The sequence below is a fragment of the Ranitomeya variabilis genome, chromosome 2, assembly GCF_051348905.1.
Source record: "Ranitomeya variabilis isolate aRanVar5 chromosome 2, aRanVar5.hap1, whole genome shotgun sequence".
Lineage (NCBI taxonomy): Eukaryota > Metazoa > Chordata > Amphibia > Anura > Dendrobatidae > Ranitomeya > Ranitomeya variabilis.
In genome coordinates, this window is record NC_135233.1 from 448,253,229 (window position 1) to 448,268,916 (window position 15,688).

Consider the following 15,688-nt stretch of genomic DNA (forward strand, 5'->3'; position numbering starts at 1 on the left):
TACAACTTGTCCCAAAAAAAATAAGACCTCGCATGGCCAAATTTACGGAAAAATAAAAAAGTTATGGCTCTAGGAGGGAGGGGAGCGAAAAACGAACACAGAAAAACGGAAAATCCCAAGGTCATGAAGGGGTTAAAACATGACAAACCAAAAGAAGACTAAACACTGCAGCATAAAAAACACTCAAAGAATGATCATGTCACTTGTTTTAACCGCTTCAAGGTTCCCAAATTTCGTTTTGACATAGTGCACAACAATGTTCTTTTTCTAGGGTGCCTGAAACAGTCATCATAATGACTGTTCAAACCAAGTACAGGCACTCGGTGCACCGTGGCGTAGCCAAATATTTAAATACGCAGTCTCACTCACTTGTTTTCCATCTATCTCCACTGCCACCATCTTCTTTGACAGCTCTATCTTCATAACGCCAGAGAGCGGCAGAAATACTTGGAAACCAAGCAGGTGGGAATGTGTTTTCAAATGTTTGGCCACAGTGCACCGAGTGCCTCTACTGATGAGCTGGTTTTCACAGAAGTACTGTCATGACAGGCACAGGGGTTTTCAGCAGACTCCTGGCCATCGTGGCAACCCATTGGCACCCAGTGATCATGGCATGGGTGCACTGATGGGAGCATAGAACAGCTTCCCCCCTGCCAGCGCACTGTGAATGCTGCTGTCATTGATTGACAGTGGCATTTGACAGGTTAAGTTACATCCAGATGCTGGCTGATTATTAGGGCACATTCAGGCTTGCATACAAACCCGTCCGAGGTCAGACCGCAATGTATGGACTGGCCACGAGTCTCCCAATCGGAGCATGACAGCTTCATATATTTCTACAGAGACCTACGACCACTCCGTGCATTGCGGTCCGATTTCTGACCGATTTGTAAGAACGTCTGAATGTGCCTTAAAGCCATTATCTGCCGACAAACATGCGGGATCAGCGTGCGAGCTACAGCTAAGGCAGGGAGCCAGCATATGACGTACCCTGTATGTCATATGTCGTTAAGGGGCAAAGGTCACTGTTTTTTTGTCATGTGGTATTTGCTGATGTTTTATTGTGCCAAATTATTCAAAATTGTATATATGGTTCATGAATTTTACACAAAATTAAAAATGCGCTTTATTTTTGTCAAATATTTTTTGTGACTTTTTAGCACAAAAAGTGAAATATTCTGCTAAAATGTCGCAAAAATTCTAAACATAAAATAACTCAAAGAAAGGAGGAAAAAAGTACATATGTGCAAAAATGTTGCAACTGTTTCAAAATCAGCAAGAAATATCTGGAAACCCCAAACCCCGACCACAATGACTAACTTTTAAAAAAGGTCAACACATAAAATAGACTAAAAGAATAAAAGGCACAAAATAAAAGATGAATAAGGTGCAAATGTAAAACAGGCGGAAAACACCAAAAGCCAGACAAAACAGCCAAAAATGTAATATAGAATTGTGCCCCAAGAATATTAGGAAGTTGTTAAACACTTTAGTGTTGTTCTCCTCCACAGTTTTCTGACCTCCCAGATCTCACCTTATGGTACCTGCACTACAGTTTGACAGCGGTACTTCTAGTCTAGCCATGTACAGCATACGATAATGTATATAAAAGCAATGTATACTTACATGTTTAAACCCGACAGGGACGGTCAAACTAATACTAAAGTTTATAGTGCTGTCTGCTATGTAATCTCCCACACTTGTGAAAACTGTTCTCTCAAGAGGAAGACACTCTTTACATGTGGCTTTTACAGTCAATGATGCAATTATTGAACCTAAAGAAGGAAGCAGAAAATGTCCATGTGACATCTGTACAATAATCAGTTCCAGCAAGGGTCAAATCTTCTTTTCAAATATTTGATCTGTCGGGTGTGCCACCCTTCACTTTTGTTTTTTTTTCTCCTTGTGGACAATGAGCCAAATGTTAATCTACAATTGAAGTGTGTATATTTTTGTAAACTAAAAATTTGATTGCAAGATATATTTGTACAGAGTAGAGGTTTAGGGGTATTTAGCGTTTTTTTTTAATTTTTTTTAAAGACCTGATTTCTCTAAGGGCTGTCCCACACATCCAGATAATTCCGGTACCGGAATAAATCGGTACCGGAGTTATCCGTGTCCGTGTGCCTGGGAACTCACGGAGGCCATACGTGCGGCACACGTGTGCCGCCCGTATGGCGAGTGGGTACCACACGGAGCGTGTGGTACCCACTCTGCATGGTGCTGAAGCTGCGATTCATATCTTCCCTGCAGCAGCGTTTGCTGCAGAGAAAATATGAAGAATAGTGTTTAAAATAAAGATCCATGGGTCCGCCGCCCCCCCACCCCCTGTGCGCCCCCCCACCCCCTGTGCGCCCCCCCGCTGGTCAGAAAATACTTACCCGCTCCCTCGCTGCTTCCTGGTCTGGCCGCGGCTTCTCCTGCATGCGGTCACGTGGGGCCGATCATTTACAGTCATGAATATGTGGCTCCACCTCCCATAGGGGCGGAGCCGACTATTCATGATTGTAAATGATCGGCCCCACGTGACCGCATACAGTAGAAGCCGCGGCCAGACCAGGAAGGAGCGAGGGAGCGGGTAAGTATTTTCTGACCAGCGGGGGGGGGGGGCGCACAGGGGGTGGGAGGGCGGCGGACACCTAAATCTTTATTTTTAACACTATTCTTCATATTTTCTCTACAGCAAACGCTGCTGCAGGGAAGATATGAATACCGGCTTCAGCACCATGTGGGGGGGACAGCGCTTACTGTAGCGCTGTCTCCTGCACGCACACGGACCCCAGACGGAGAATGTCCGTGTGAGGTCCGTGTTTTATGCGGACCCATTGACTCTATTGGGTCCGTGTAAAACGTGCGCTCCCACGAACACTGACATGTCTCCGTGTTTGGCACACGGAGACACGGTCCGCAAAATATCAATGACATCTGAACAGATGCATTGATTTTTATGGGTCTACGTGTGTCAGTGTCTCCGGTACGTGAGGAAACTGTCACCTCACGTACCGGAATCACTGACGTGTGAAACCGGCCTAACATGCTGTAGGTCCAAAGATAAGTGGACGTTCCCTCTGAAGTTTTGCGCTCTTCGTTATATTTGTCCAAGTCGGTAGCACTCCCTCCCCTCTCTCACTCTGTGGCCATGTGCTAATAGAGTTTTTTTTTGAAGAGTTTTTGGAGTGGATGAGGAAGACTAGGTCTATATATATATATATATATATATATATATATATATATATATATATATATATATATATATATATATATATATATATATATATATATATATATGTAAATGTGAGTGTATATAATTTGTACAATACTGGGCTCGTGCAGTACTTAATATAGTGGATACTCTGTCCCTTATTTTAGCTGTGTTTTATTGTATTATCACAGCTCACATTGTCTTATTACATTCTCCTTTTTGTTACAGCTACTTGTGGTTTATTTGAACTATTGGGCAATTTAGTTTAATTATTCTATTTGCTTGTCATTCCTTTGGTTGTTCTGGCTCATCGCAGTTATTCAGAATTGATATTATGTAGCTCTTGATTATAAAACTATTACCATATACACTGTGTGCAGAATTATTAGGAAAGTGGTATTTTAGAGGATTATTTTTATTATTGATCAACAACTATGTTCTCAATCAACCCAAAAGACTCATAAATATCAAAGCTTAATATTTTTGGAAGTTGGAGTGGTTTTTTTTAGATTTGGCTATCTTAGGAGAATATCTGTTTGTGCAGGTAACTATTACTGTGCAGAATTATTAGGCAACTTAATAAAAACCAAATATATTCCCATCTCACTTGTTTATTTTCACCAGGTAAACCAATATAACTGCACAAAATTTAGAAATAAACATTTCTGACATGCAAAAACAAACCCCCCCAAAATTAGTGCCCAATATAGCCACCTTTCTTTATGATGACACTCAGCAGCCTTCCATCCATAGATTCTGTCAGTTGCTTGATCTGTTTACGCTGAACATTGCGTGCAGCAGCCACCACAGCCACCCAGACACTGTTCCGAGAGGTGGACTGTTTTCCCTCCCTGTAGATCTCACATTTTATGAGGGACCACAGGTTCTCTATGGGGTTCAGATCAGGTGAACAAGGGGGCCATGTCATTATTTTTTCTTCTTTGAGACCTTTACTGGCCAGCCACGCTGTGGAGTAGTTGGAGGCATGTGATGGAGCATTGTCCTGCATGAAAATCATGTTTTTCTTGAACGATACCGACTTCTTCCTGTACCACTGCTTGAAGAAGCTGTCTTCCAGAAACTGGCAGTAGGTCTGGGAGTTGAGCTTCTCTCCATCCTCAACCCGAAAAGGTCCCACAAGTTCCTCTTTGATGATACCAGCCCATACCAGTACCCCACCTCCACCTTGCTGGCGTCTGAGTCAGAGAAGAGCTCTCTGCCCTTTACTGATCCAGCCTCTGGCCCATCCATCTGGCCCATCAAGAGTCACTCTCATTTCATCAGTCCATAAAACCTTTGAAAAGTCAGTCTTAAGATATTTCTTGGCCCAGTCTTGATGTTTTATCTTATGTTTCTTGTTCAAAGGCGGTCGATTTACAGCCTTTCTTACCTTGGCTTTGTCCCCGAGTATCGCACACCTTGTGCTTTTTGTTACTCCAGTAACGTTGCAGATCTGAAATATGGCAAAACTGGTGGCAAATGGCATCTTGGTAGCTTCACGCTTGATTTTCCTCAATTCATGGGCAGTTATTTTGCGCCTTTTTTGCCCAACACGCTTCTTGCGACCCTCTTGGCTATTTGCCATGAAACGCTTGATTGTTCGGTGATCACGCTTCAAAAGTTTGACAATTTCAAGACTGCTGCATCCCTCTGCAAGACATCTCACAATTTTGGACTTTTCAGAGCCCTTAAAATCTCTCTTCTGACCCATTTTGCCAAAGGAAAGGAGGTTGCCTAAAAATTAAGCACCCCTTATATAGGGTTTTGATTAGACAACACCCCTCCTCATTACAGAGATGCACATCACTTAATTGGTAGTTGGCTCTCAAGCCTGAACAGCTTGGTGTAAGACAACATGTATAAAAAGTATCATGTGATCAAAATTCAACTTGCCTAATAATTCTGCACACATATTTGCAATCTGTCCATCACATATTTGCAATCTGTGATGGACTGGGTTCACAAAGGCCCAACTAGTAACATGGATTCTTTGGGTCCACTGTTCAGCTACATGCAAAAATAACCTAACCACAATACACAAATTTACTTTTTCTTCTTTGTAATATTGACTTGGCTAGCTTGTTTAATGAATGATTAGATTATATGTTCTCTCCGTGTTTGGAGTGTGGAAGGAAACCAATGCAAAAACATACTGATAGGGAATTTAGATTGTGAGCCCCCTTGGGTACAGCGATGAAAATGTCTGTAAAGCGCTGTGGAATATGTTGGTGCTATATAAAAATAAAGATTATTATTAGATGATAGCTTTTTATGCAAGTTGTGAATCAAGTATAATAGCACTACTCATTAGCATGCCTTCACAGGGGCAGCCTACTGGAGGATTCTCCTGTCCTCCTGTGGGCCAGTCCGAGATTGTTTGTAATTATTGTATTGTCTGTTCCTCTGCATTTTTATCTGGTCTTGTCATTTTTCGTTGTTGTTTAATTTTGACCTTATGCTATACTAAATATTTTTTTTAGATCATGTAAATTTGTACCCTTTTTGCAATTTCTTGCATACATTTTTGGGATCATATAACTTAAAGGGATCTTCCACCTCTGACATTAAATTTGATTATACATCTCTAATATATGCAAAAAAGTCCTCCGTTACGCTGCCCGATCCTTGTGACCTGGCATGGATACAACATTGTTGACATTGGCACTGTTCTATCAAACATCAATCTGTAGGTAAGGAAGGCATCATTCAAACTTCCCATGACTCTGCCCGTACCGCTTCAGCTGCTATTTAGGAGAAGAAAATGGGTGCTAGTCTGATAGACAGAGGCAGTGGCAGCATAACGGAGCATATTGGGTACCGCAACAATACATTACTTATCAGTGGTGTAACTCGAAAATATGTGCGGTTTACACAGGTGCATCCACTGGTACCAATATTGATCCAGAATCTTAATGTCCCTTGCATGAATGTAGCAGCATTGAGTATGTGTGACCACTGATCAGCTCTTTCTTTTAAGTCTTGTAGTCGTAAACATTCACAAACTCTCTATTCACATGGGGGGCTTAGGCGATCATACATTTATCGCCTATCCCGTGGATATGAGACAACCCTTATAATAATCAATATTTCTTAGGATATCTATAAAGGTGCCTTATTAGTAGGTGCACAAAGGGATATTTTTTTTTTTTTATTATGCACCCTTGAAATGAGGAGACTTATGTTACCTTAAGAAGCTATAACATGAACCTTTTGGCAACTTCAGCTGAGGCCTAGATCTTTTAGCTGCATATAAGTAGACCAATCTCTTGGCCCTTAAGCCGGCTGCAGATGAGCGTATGAAAAATCGTTTAAGTTTCTTCAAGAAAACTCAGACTATTTTAATATAGTCATAATCCGTGTGTGTTTTTTTTTTAAGGCTGTGTGACATCCATGCGAGATCCATTTTCATTCATCTACATGATTAAATATAGTTTCCTAGGATTATAATATAAATGTATCTGTTTAGTTTGGGATCCAATTTTTTGTGTGTTTTATGCACCCATAAACTAGAATGGGCAAGTCTCATCCAAGATTCAGAAGCGAATAGTGTATACTGCAATGTTTTTTTTTCGCAGGCAGTCAGACTGAGACAAAAGTCATTCTGAACAGCCCTATTAAACAACATGGGTCAATAGTAAGAGGAAAGCCTTGGTCCGAAAGAAGCAAAGCTTTACAATTATCCCTTTAATGGCTACTCCGTGGTTGGATTTGTCCTTGGTTAAATAGCTTAAATCTCATTCCACGATTGGGGCCACTCTTGCATATTGTACTCCTCCCACGGTCCATTCTCATATCTTACCATCTTCCTCTGTGTTTCCTGTTTTGGGCAATCCGCATTTCCCCCCTGGGTTTAGAGGATAAAGTCTTTCATAAATTACTAATAATAAGGAGTTGCTTTAGAGCATCGCATTTTGGAGCTGGACATTGTCAGAGACAGGATTTCTAACCTACTCAGGTGTTCTGTCTTTCAGGTACCTAAGCGATGAAGCAATAATCAGAGAGACACACGCTCGTTGTCTGTCCAAATAGTCTCCCGTCTTTATTTTCAGGGCTGGGCTTTTAACGCCCCAAGATCAAAAGGAAATATAGAGTTGCATAATAAATTGGCAAGGATATATACCGTATTTTCCGGCATATAAGACGACTGGGCGTATAAGACGACCCCCCAACTTTTCCAGTTAAAATATAAAATCTTCTTAAAAGTCGGGGGTCTTCTTATACGCCGTATGTCATCTTATAGGGCCGGTGAATATGTGCCTTTTGGCGTGGGGAGTGGTCCCGATGACTAAGACAGGGGGCGTCTCACAGTAAAGTGTGAGTGGAGTATATCCCCCTATTACCTCAATACGGCAGCGTGGGGGTCTCTGTGCTGGGAGCGTCAGCTCCTCTTCGTGCCGTGGGTGCTCTGTGCCGTGGGTGCTGTGGGGCGGCGGCGGCGCATCTTCTTGCAGCGTCGGGGCTTCTCCGGCATCTCCTCCAGGCCCGGAGGCAGTCCGGCAGCCACATTGCTGTGATGCGGTGGCCTCTGGGAAAATGGCCGCTGCTCAGATTCAGATCTCGTCTCCCGAGATCTCGGGAGAGGAGATCTGAATCTGAGCAGCGTCCATTTTCCTGGAGGCTGCGATGCGGTGGCCTCCGGGAAAATGGCCGCTGTGGGCGGCGCATGCTCAGATTCAGATCTCGTCTCCCGAGACCTCGGGAGACGAGACCTGAATCTGAGCAGCGGCCATTTTCCCGGAGGCCACCGCATCAAAGCAATGGGGCTGGTGGTGCCTCCGGGCCTGGAGGAGATGCCGGAGAAGCCCCGACGCTGCAAGAAGATGCGTCGCCGCCGCCGCCCCACAGCACCCACGGCACGAAGATGCGCCGCCACCCCACAGCACAGAGCACCCACAGCACGAAGAGGAGCTGCCGCTCCCAGCACAGAGACCCCCACGCTGCCGCAATGAGGTAATAGGGGGATATACTCCACTCACACTTTACTGTGAGACGCCCCCTGTCTTAGTCATCGGGACCACTCCCCCCCACCCACCATATGCACATTTTATCTGTACCCGGCGTATAAGATGACCCCCGACTTTTAAGAAGATTTTGAGGGGTTAAAAAGTCGTCTTATACGCCGGAAAATACGGTATATATTATACAATAGGTTGTCAGACACATCCTGGTATACAAGTTAGATTACATAAGAAAATGTCAGTGTGCTCTGGTTCTGAGATTTTGGCTGAACATTCAGGATTCTTGGGTGGATGAAGACAAAAGTGGGTATTAGACCTGCCGGTAATTCGGTTTCCAGGAGTCCATCCTGACAGCACACTGGAGAACGTCCCCTCCTCCTTGCAGGGACAGGAAAAAACACAGGAGAGGTTAAAAGGCCCCACTCCGCCCCCTTTCCTTCAGTGTTTTGACAAGTACCACTCATGGATAGATGCAAATAGAATTTTTATTAACCACATCATATTACAGCATATGAAAATACAATACATAGGGGGGGAAGTAACGGTGCTGTCAGGATGGACTCCTGGAAACCGAATTATCGGTAGGTCTAATACCCATTTTCAGGACGTCCCCCTGACAGCACACTGGAGAATACCAGATAAAACTCCTTTAGGGTGGGACAAATGCTTGGAGAACTTTTCTCCCGAATGACGTTTGCTGGGTTGCTAACACATCAGGTCTGTAATGTTTACAGAATGTGTTTACTCTGGCCCAGGTTGCGGCCTTACATATTTGTTCTAACGACGCACCCGCTCGTTCAGCCCATGATGCTGAGATAGCCCTAGTAGAATGAGCTTTAATTCCAGCTGGACAATCTACCCCTTCTAATGAATAGGCTTTAGAAATTACCGTTGTGATCCATCTAGCTATAGAAGCTTTAGAAGCTTTTTTACCCCATTTTTTCCCCCAAGCAAGATAAATAGGTTAGGGTCCCTTCTCCAGGAATTAGTGGCCTCTAGGTATTCTAACACTGCTTGTCTGACATCAAGGGAGTGTAATGATTGTTCTTTTGCATTCGAGGGGTTTTCACAGAAAGATGGTAAAATTATCCCCTGGTTTCGGTTTTGTATTGAGGCTATCTTAGGGATAAACGATGGGTCTAATTTTAAAATTATGTGATCATCGGGAACCTGAAGGTAGTGATCCCTAATAGATAGAGCCTGAATTTCTCCCACTCATTTAGCTGTCATAATTGCTTCTAGAAATGCTGTTTTCCATGTACGGACTGAGATAGGCATGTTTTCCCCTAATGAAAAAGGATCTTTACATAGAGCCCTGAGGACTAAATTTAAGTCCCAAGAGGGAACTAACTGTCTAAAGGTGGGACGCAATCTCTGTATGGCTTTAACAAACCTAATTATCCATGGGTGTGAGGCTAAAGGATAATCTAAGAAAATGCTGAGGGCCGAAATCTGTACCTTAAGGGTACTAGGCCTAAGCCCCATGTTGAATCCAGATTGCAGAAAATCCAGAACTCTGGGAATGTCCGGGGCATCTGGCAACATGGTAGACCTGCCACCTTCCATACAAAATCTTTTCCATATCTTGTAGTAACTTGCCGACGTTACCGATTTTCTACTCGCTTGGATAGTTGAAATGACTTCATCTGATAAACCCCGAGCTTTCAAAATGTCCCTTTCAGGATCCATGCTGAAAGGTGTAGCCTTTCTGGGTCTTGGTGTAAGACAGGACCCTGATAAATGATGTTCCTCCATAGAGGGAATTTGATTGGGTTCTCTGTTGTCATGGATCCCAGCAACGGAAACCAGCTTCTTTTCGGCCAGAATGGCACAATCATCAGAACTGTAGCTTGGTCTTCCTGAATTTTCCTGAGCACCACCGGAATGAGTGCCAATGGAGGAAACGCATAGGAGAGTGATTCATCCCAAGTCTGGCTTAAGGCATCTACTGCTTCTGGCATCTCTGAAGGGTTGAGAGAATAGAATCTGGGCATCTTTGAATTTTTCCTTGTGGCAAACAAATCTATCTTGGGGGTTCCCCAATGGTGGCATAATAGTTGAAAAACTTCTTGGTTTAGTTCCCACTCTGTCGGACAGACCTTCCTCCTGCTTAGGTAGTCGGCTAGGGTATTCTGAGACCCTTCTAGATGCACTGCTGTAATCGACAGAACTGTGTTCTCTGCCCAGGCAAATATTTTTTGCGCTAGATCTTGAAGTGCTTTGTGCTTGGGACCTCCCTGGTGTCTCAGGAAAGACACTGCTGTCATGTTGTCCGTTAGGATCTTCACATGCTTGTTCTTTAGCCGCGACTGGTTTCGTCTTAGGGTCTCCCAAACTGCTAAAAGTTCTCTGAAATTTGAAGACTTGTGGCTGATGTCCTTGGGCCACTTGCCCTGAAAAAAACGTCCTTCCAGGTGTGCTCCCCATCCCCATTGACTGGCGTCTGTGGTGATTACCACACAAGGAGTCAGAATCCATGGAACACCTGTCCTTAGGTTGCTGGGTTGTGTCCACCACCGCAATGATCTTCTTACTGTTGATGATAGTTGAATCCGTCTGTCCAGAGACGCCTGGCAACGATCCCAGACCGATAAAATCTGTCTTTGTAATGGTCTTGAGTGAGCTTGGGCCCACCTGACACAGGTGATACAGGCTGTCATCTTCCCTAAGATCTTCATGGCTGATCTTATGGTAACTCGACCTTTCAGGAATTCTATGATCATCTTTTTCATTGACTCCTGTCTTTCTTTTGGCAGAAAGGACTGTCTGCAGGTTGAATCCAAAAGCACTCCCAGGAATACCTTCCGAGATTCGGGTTTTAGATTAGATTTTTCTCGATTTATGACCCATCCCAGGTGTTCCAGCACCGCTATGGTTCGATCTCTGTGTAGGAGTAAAGTTTTTTCTGATCGAGCTACCAGGAGAAAATCGTCCAAATAAGGAATTATTGTAATTCCTTGGTTTCTTAGGTATGCAACAACTTCTGCGATCAGCTTTGTGAATATTCTTGGGGCTGAAGCCAAACCGAACGGGAGACATTGGAACTGGAGGTGGCAGGTCTGATCCGATAAACTTACCGAGAACCTCAGAAGTTCCTGAGAGCTTGGATGAATTGGAACCTGATAATACGCACTCTTCAGGTCGAGAGTGCACATTACTGAATTTTTGTCTATGAGATGGATAGTTGATTTTATGGATTCCATCTTGAACCGTTTGTATTTGACCCAAGCATTTAATGGTTTTAGGTTTATGATGGTGTGACTTTACCCTGACGGTTTCGGGATTGAGAATAGGGAAGAGTAGTGACTAGGGTTGAGCGAAACGGATCGTTCATTTTCATAAGTCGCCGACTTTTGGCAAAGTCGGGTTTCGTGAAACCCGAACTGACTCCAGCGTGGGATTGGCCACGTGGTCGGCGATCTTGGCGCCAAAGTCGCGTTTTGTATGACGCCTTCCCCGCCATTTTTTCAGCCAATTAAGGAGTGTGGGCAGTGTGATGACATAGGTTCCGGCCTGGCTTCTGCGGCGTCATAGAGCCATATTACCGTTCGGGCTGCAGTGATTTCCGCAGTCAAACACAACATATGCTTTGCACGGAGGAGATTTTATATATATATATATATATATTTATATATATATATATATATATATATATATATATATATATATATATATATATATATATAGATATAGATAGATAGATAGATATAGATATAGATATAGATAGATAGATAGATAGATAGATAGATATAGAGAGAGAGAGAGAACATTGATTTGCATTGGGTTTCGTGTTCCGGTCCGGAACCCGACTTTCCAGTTAAATCGGCCGATTTCACGCGATCCGACTTTCGAGAAGGTCGGGTTTCACAAAACCCAACTCGATCCTAAAAAAGCAAAAGTCGCTCAACCCTAGTAGTGACCTCTGCCTATTTCTGATGCGGGAACCCAAACTATGACCTGGGAGCTGAAAAGTTCCTGAAGGTCTGAAAACATTGGAGAGTCAGCTGCCACAGTTGTCGGTGAGATATACCTTTGGGGAGCGGGAGATACAAGTTCTGTTTTGTAGCCTTTGGATATTATATTTAGTACAAACTCGTTTTGTGTGGTCTGACCCCAGTTGCTGAGAAAAAAACCTGAGCCTGCCCCCTATACCTATGGCGTCATTGCCTCCTAGGTCTAGAGCTTGACCCAAAAATGGAATTTTTTTCCCCTTCTGTTCTGGGTATAGGAACCTTTATAGGACCCTCTGTTGGATCTCCACTGTTCCCTATATTCAGGTTGTTTACGGGGTGGTGGCCTTCTCCGAAAAGGCTGAAACTTCTTGGGTTTATCCTCAGGGAATCCTTTTTTATTATCCGACGCAAACTCCAAGATGTCATCTAATGCCTGTCCAAATACCCTGGATCCTGCAAAGGGAATGGCACACAATTTTTAGAGGCGTTATCCCCCGACCAGGATTTAAGCCATATGGCTCTACGGGTTGCATTAGATAAAGAACTATTTCTAGCCGCAAATCTCACAGATTCGGCTGAAGTATCAGCCATAAAGGCTGTAGCTGATTTTATAATGGGAAGGGAAGAGATTATTTCAGCCCGTGGGGTTTTATTAACTAAATGCTCCTCTAACTGCCCCATCCATATGAACATAGATCTTGCCACTGAAGTCGCCGCAATATTAGCCCGTATCAGGGCTGCTGACGTCTCCCAAGCACGACGTAGGAGAATGTCCGCCTTGCGGTCAATGGCATCCCTGAGGCTTGACGAATCCTCAAAGGGAATAGAAGTCTTTTTTGTAACTTTAGCCACAGGAACGTCGACTTTAGGGATTTCTTCTTATGTTTTGACATCCTCTGGGTTGAATGGTAGTCATCCCTTAAATTCCCGAGACATCACTAGTCTAAGCTCTGCTTCCTTCCATTCTTGCAATATCATCAGCCGGATATGTTCGCTTACAGGGAATACCGTCTGCTTCTGAGATGTTAGACCTCCAAACATCAGATCCTGTCTGGATTTTGGATGCGGCTCTTCCTTCAACTGCATAGTATTTCTCACCGCTTGCACTAGATCTTCCGTGTCTTCCACTGGGAAGATATTTCCTTCCTTGATCCTGTTCTTCCGCTGGAAGTTCTCCCTCTTCCTGCTCTGAGCTCTTGAAGTCTGAATCTTCATTTGACGAAATATCAATGTCTTCTTGCTCTGGGTCCCATCTAGTTCTCTTGCGGCTCGGACCTGGACTGGAGTGGTGTTGTTGCGATATTGTAGCCAAGGAGGCTTGTACTTCTTCCCTGATTAAACTCTTCATCTCCGACAATAATGTTGGTTGTTCTTCTCTTACAACCTTGGAAATACAGGAGCTGCAGAGTGCTTTTTTGTACGCCTCTGGAAGCTTTACATGGCACATGGAGCAACGGCTAGATTTTACCAAGGCCTTGCCTGGCTTTTTTGCCGTTGGGAGGAGTGTTTGTGGGGTATCCTTGTCCTAATAATACAAGAATAGGGACTGGGCTTAGTGTCTACATGTGAGTTCAGGTGTATTTGTGCTATGCGCACTTACCCCGGCATCCTCACTTCTGATGTCGATATCCTCCTTTGTTTCAGGTATCCTGACCCCTGCTCACGATCCTCTTTGCGCCAAATCAGTGACACCGATTGTATGACTGCAGGTTCCAGACATGTGGACACTAGGCAGTCTGGACGCAACTAATCAAATTTGCCGCCCACCACGCCGTGAACACCAGCCCGGATGCACCGCTGACGTCACCGGAAGTGACCTCGGCTATTTTCCCCCACTTACTTCTGCGTTCCACGATGTGGAACGCACGCTGGGCCTCCACTGACGTCACCGGAAGTGACGCTCAGCTCTATTACCGCCGACTCCTCCGTTCCTGTATGGAACACATAGTTCCGGCTCCTCTTCTCCCGAGCCGAGAGCCCCCCACTGGGAGAAAGCGGCTCTACCCAGGAGCCCATCCGCTCGACTGGTCTCTGTGGCAGAGGGACTCCCCACCGGGAAGTTTCTGCCTTGGGCCGATTAGACAGGGGGAAGGATATAGTACCCGCCGCACGATCCCCCTGAGCCCTCCGGTAAGCCTTCACACGTGCGCTGCTCTCGTGTGTCCCTCCATGCAGGGACAGGAAAAAACACTGAAGGAAAGGGGGCGGAGTGGGACCTTTTAACCTCTCGTGTGTTTTTTCCTGTCCCTGCAAGGAGGAGGGGACGTCCTCCAGTGTGCTGTCAGGGGGACGTCCTGGAAAACAGACATATATCGAATTCTGACCACTACTGTGTGGAATGTCCAGGAAATTGTCCACAAGGAGACCCAGATGATAACATCTTGCACAATACTTGTTTTTCTGTAATTCTGTTATTTTTCTGTTATTTAAAAAGTGAAGATTAACCATTTCTTTAACAACATACAGTGTGGAAAAGAAGTATTTGATACACTGCCGATTTTGCAAGTTTTCCCACCTACAAAGAATAAAGAGGTCTGTAATTTTTATCGTAGGTACACTTCAACTGTGAGAGACAAAATCTAAAAATAAAACAGAAAATCATATTGTATGATTTTTAAATAATTGAATTGCATTTTATTGCATGAAATAAGTATTTGATCACCTAACAACCAGCAAGAATTCTGGCTCTCACAAACCTATTGGTTTTTCTTTAAGGGCAGAGACAGACTGCCGTATTTCTCGTGCAAGAATCGCATCGTAAACCTCGTACTGGCTGTCGGCTCCCCTGGCCTGATCTTAACAACTGCATAGAAATACATCATACTGTCTTGCTCAGGTCAGGAGAGGTGCCAGGCCAGTCCGTGCAGTGCGATGCGATTATCGCACGAGAAATATGGCAGTGTCTCTGCCCTAAGAAGCCCTTCTATTCTGAACTCGTTACCCTGCACCTGTTGAACTTGTTACCTGTATAAAAGACATCTGTCCACACAATCAAATCACACTCCAACCTCTCCACCATGACCAAGACCAAAGAGTTGTCTAAGGACAACAGGGACAAAATTGTAGACCTGCACAAGGCTGGGATGGGCTACAGGACAATAGGCAAGCGGCTTGGTGAGAAGGCAACAAGTGTTGGGGTAATTATTAAAAAAATGGAAGAAACACAAGATGACTGTCAATATTCCTCAGTTTGGGGCTCCATGCGAGATCTCGCTTTGTATGGTAAGGACAATTCTGAGAAAGATCAGGAATCAGCCCAGAACTACCGTATCTTGCCGATTATAAGACGCACCTCAAATTTTGAGGAGAAAAACAGGAAAAAAAAAAACCCTTTTTTTAAATAATATGGTGGTGCTTCTTTTAATCCATGCGTGTTATTGCTTACTGGGGGTGGTGGCTGCCATGAAGTGGGGTTCCAGGGTCGCTGCTGGAAGAGGCAAGAGTGGAGCGTTGCTGTAGGCAGAGACGAGGGGGTGCTTGGATGTGCGCCGCTGCGGGTGTTCGGTGGTGCGGGGGCTCTGCTGACATTTTGTGAAAGACCAGAGCCCCCGCACTTACATGGTTTACTATGCAGT

The 15,688-nt window shown here is 44.4% G+C and overlaps 1 protein-coding gene across 3 annotated transcripts in view; it reads right to left on the minus strand.

Moving 5' to 3' along the window:
- Window positions 1-15,688, minus strand: part of LOC143806559 (alpha-1,6-mannosyl-glycoprotein 4-beta-N-acetylglucosaminyltransferase-like) — a 61,377-nt gene that overhangs the window by 11,790 nt on the left and 33,899 nt on the right. Inside the window, exon 2 of one of the 3 annotated variants that reach the window (XM_077287233.1) lies at window positions 1,627-1,775. The exons of the other annotated variants lie outside the window; for them this stretch is intronic. The gene's annotated coding sequence lies outside the window, so the exon portion shown is untranslated. The remainder of the gene's footprint in view (window positions 1-1,626; window positions 1,776-15,688) is intronic. 3 annotated transcript variants of the gene reach the window in all.